The following is a 4,066-nucleotide window of genomic DNA, read 5'->3' as shown; positions in this document are numbered from 1 at the left end:
TTTACACTAAAACACATAAGAAATTCCTTTCAAAAAAATCTATTTCCACTCAACAGAAACATAATAAGACCATTTCCCACAAACCCTAAAGAGACTCGACCAGCTCTGATACCAAAATTGTAACGACCCACCCTAGGCCGTCACATCAATAACCAACCAAAATAAAATAGTATAAAATAAAGAAAATAGAGCAAAAGCCAGCTACGCTAGAGTGTAAATATACAATAACATATAAATTGTTTTCTAAAATATATAATATAATCTTCTATAGCAGAGTCATCATCCTTAGTAAAGTTATACAGTAATCCAAAAAGATAATATAATTACAATGTCATGAAAACATCAAAATAAGACACCCTAGGTGCTGGTCAAGCTCTAAACCTAGCCACTTCTGAAAGCAGCTATCCAAAAGACTCCTTGTTATTCCAAAGCCTCATACCTGATCTGCTCCCCCACATAGTGAGATCATCACAGTCCACATCATGGAAATATAAGGGTTAGCACATATAAAACCAATCATAGTACATCATAATAAAATATCATTAAACAAATATTTATCCACAGTATTTATCCAGACCAACAAGTCATTTTCAAGCTAAATATAAACCAACCCAAAATATAATGTATACACGTCCATGCCAATGTATACATATTTTATGATAATAAAATAATCCATAACCAATATGTATACAATCCATACCATATGTATACATATTCCATATCCAAAACAAAGTCACACCACTGTATAATCCATGATGTAACCAACACATCCAAACCAAATGTTGGCCTCAACACCATCCAAACCAAGTGTTGATACGGTGAAACATGTCAGCAACCCATGTCCCACGCCTAACCTCTCATGAAAAATATACAGTTGGATTACGTCGTCACGTAACCCTGGTGGGGCCACCTCATCCATCGGTATGACTCGGCCTAGACCCATACCGGTAGCAAATAGAATACTTAGAGGAGTACTTCAGAATCCACCTAACATCTGAAGTGGTTTATTATATAACCTTTGGAAAAGTTCCACATTGGAATCCTTACCATGGGATTCCCAAATTCCATATTTTTCCAAAGATTATATCCTGATCTCACCAAGAGATCTAATCCATACCATAACCTTACTCCTTTAAGTCCTATTTACTTTTCCAAACCACATACACATAGCATATTCCATAATTAAACATAACCATAACCATGCCAATTTGTCAATATAATAATAATATAAATAATTAAATATCCAAAACAACCATCAATTGATCCAAATTATATTATGTTAAATGAAAATCTCCACATAAAATAGCATATTAAAATTATACTATTCCTATCATGCTCATACACACTAGATTAATTTTATAAGCACTACCCTTACTTGGATAAACCTGAACTGAAACTCGGGCAGAACCTTCTCCTCTTTCTTGCTTAAACAAGAACCGAAACTCGGGCAGAACCTCCACCTCTCTCCTTAAGCAAGGACCGAAACTCGGGCAGAATCTCCTCTTCTCCCTCCTCTTTTCTCTCCCCTGGTAGAACCTCCTCTACTGGATTCCTCTTTCTCTCTCCTCTTTTCTTTTCTTTCTCTCTCTCTCTCTCCCTTCTCTTTCTCTCTCTCTAAGATTTTCACTTCCCTCAGTATATTTTTTTTCACCCCCCCTGGCCCCTATTTATAGGCAACCAGAGTCACCCGGAACGGCCCGTTCCGAATCTTTCAAATGTACGCAAAATTTTAAACTGGAACGGCCCGTTCCAAAATCGGAACGGCCCGTTCCAAAATCGGAACGGCCCGTTCCCAAAAAGCAGAACGGCCCGTTCTAAAATCAGAACGGCCCGTTCCGAGACTCATCCAGAACGGCCCGTTCTCCCTCCGGAACGGCCCGTTCTCCCTCCAGAACGGCTCGTACTCCCAGTTGGAACGGCCCGTTCTGGACCCGTTCTCACTAAAAAAATTTAGTATAATTTTTAAGCTTGGAACGGCCCGTTTTGCTTTTGGAACGGCCCGTTCCAAGTTTCCAAAACACCCCTTAAATTTTTTTTAAAATTGCGAAAATGCCATCAGTAATAAAATTACAAGAATACCCCTATGCCTTTATAAAATTTACGAAAATGCCATTGATAATTAATAATAAAAAAAAATGGGTATTACACATGGGTTATGTTTCTTGCAAACAAAAATGATGCTTTTAATGCCTTTAGAAAATTTGCCAAACTTGTTCAAAATGAAAAGTGTTCAAACATTACCTTTATAAGAAGTGACCATGGAGGTGAATTTCAAAACATAATGTTTCAAAAATTCTGTGAGGAAGATGGTATAAATCATAATTTCTCAGCACCTAGGACACCTCAACAAAATGGGGTTGTTGAGAGGAAAAATAGGTCCTTAGAAGAACTTGCTAGGACAATGTTGAATGAAACAAAATTACCAAAATACTTTTGGGCTGATGCTATTAACATAGCTTGTCATGTGTTAAACAAAGTTCTGATCCGGCCTATATTAAAGAAAACACCCTATGAAATTTACAATGGAAAGAAGCCTAACATTTCATATTTTAAAGTGTTTGGGTGTAAGTGCTATGTGCTAAACAATGGGAAAGAGCAACTTGGAAAATTTGATGCAAAGGCTGATGAGGCAATCTTTCTAGGATACTCTACAAATAGCAAAGCTTATAGAATTTATAATAAGAGAACTCTAGTTGTAGAAGAATCTGTCCATGTGATATTTGATGAGTCTAACAAACAAGAGACAAGGCAAACTGAAATTGAAGATTTGACTGATTTGCTTAATCAACCTCTATTGGAGAATGAACCAAATGAAAAGTCTAAGGAAAGTGAATCACATGAAAACACAAAGGAAACAAGTGAACAATTGCCTAAGGAATGGAAAACTTCTAGGGACTTATCAATGGATAACATAATTGGAAATATTGGTAAAGGAGTTTCAACTAGAAGTGCCATCAAGAATATTTGCAACACTATGGCATTTGTGTCACAAGTTGAACCTAAGAGCATTGATGATGCACTAAAAGATGAACATTGGTTAATGGCCATGCAAGAGGAACTAAATCAGTTTGAAAGGAATGAAGTATGGGATTTAGTGCCATTACCAAAAGATTATCCAATTATAGGAACCAAGTGGGTTTTTAGAAATAAGCTTGATGGATCTGGGATAATTCTAAGAAATAAGGCAAGACTAGTGGCTAAGGGGTATAATCAAGAAGAGGGAATTGACTATGATGAGACTTTCGCCCCTGTAGCAAGGATAGAGGCCATTAGATTACTTCTTGCTTATTCTTCTATAATGAATTTCAAGCTTTATCAAATGGATGTGAAAAGTGCTTTCCTCAATGGGTAGATACAAGAGGAAGTGTATGTTGAACAACCACCAAGATTTGTGGACTTTAAGAATCCTAATCATGTGTACAAACTCAAAAAGGCACTCTATGGCTTGAAGCAAGCTCCAAGATCATGGTATGACAGGTTGAGCAAATTTTTTATTGGGAATGACTATGAAAGAGGGAAGGTGGATAATACATTGTTTATCAAGAAGTTTAAAAATGATACAATGTATGTACAAATCTATGTGGATGATATTGTATTTGGATCTACAAATACCTTTCTATGTAAAGAATTTGCTAAAACCATGCAAGGAAAATTTGAAATGTCAATGATGGGGGAGCTCACATTCTTTTTGGGGTTGCAAATCAAACAAATGAATGATGGAATTTTCATAAGTCAAAGCAAGTATTGCAATGAACTTCTGAAAAAGTTTGGTATGGAAGGGTGTAAGGAGGCTGCCACACCAATATCAAACAATTGCAATCTTGACTTAGATGAGAAAGGAATAGTTGTTGATAACTCAAAGTATAGAGGTATCATTGGATCACTCTTATATTTGACAGCTAGTAGGCCTGATATAATGTTTGCTGTGTGTCTTTGTGCAAGGTTTCAGGCTAATCCTAAAGAATCTCACATGAAAAGTGTAAAGAGAATTCTTAAATATTTGAAAGGTACAACCAATGTAGGTTTGTGGTATCCAAAGGGAGTCTCACTAAGTCTGATAGGCTAC

The 4,066-nt window shown here is 36.4% G+C and overlaps 1 long non-coding RNA gene across 1 annotated transcript; it reads right to left on the bottom strand.

Moving 5' to 3' along the window:
- Window positions 1-1,460: 1,460 nt before the first annotated feature.
- On the bottom strand, window positions 1,461-2,543 carry LOC145951895 (uncharacterized). The gene is made up of 2 exons (XR_014429831.1): window positions 1,537-2,543; window positions 1,461-1,497 (listed from the first exon to the last, which is right to left on the bottom strand). It is a non-coding gene; the product is annotated as an uncharacterized LOC145951895 (long non-coding RNA).
- Between the last annotated feature and the right edge of the window lie 1,523 nt (window positions 2,544-4,066).

The sequence above is a fragment of the Cajanus cajan genome, chromosome 9, assembly GCF_000230855.2.
Source record: "Cajanus cajan strain Asha chromosome 9, NIPB_CcT2T_4, whole genome shotgun sequence".
NCBI lineage: Eukaryota > Viridiplantae > Streptophyta > Magnoliopsida > Fabales > Fabaceae > Cajanus > Cajanus cajan.
This window is presented reverse-complemented; position numbering and strand designations above follow the sequence as displayed.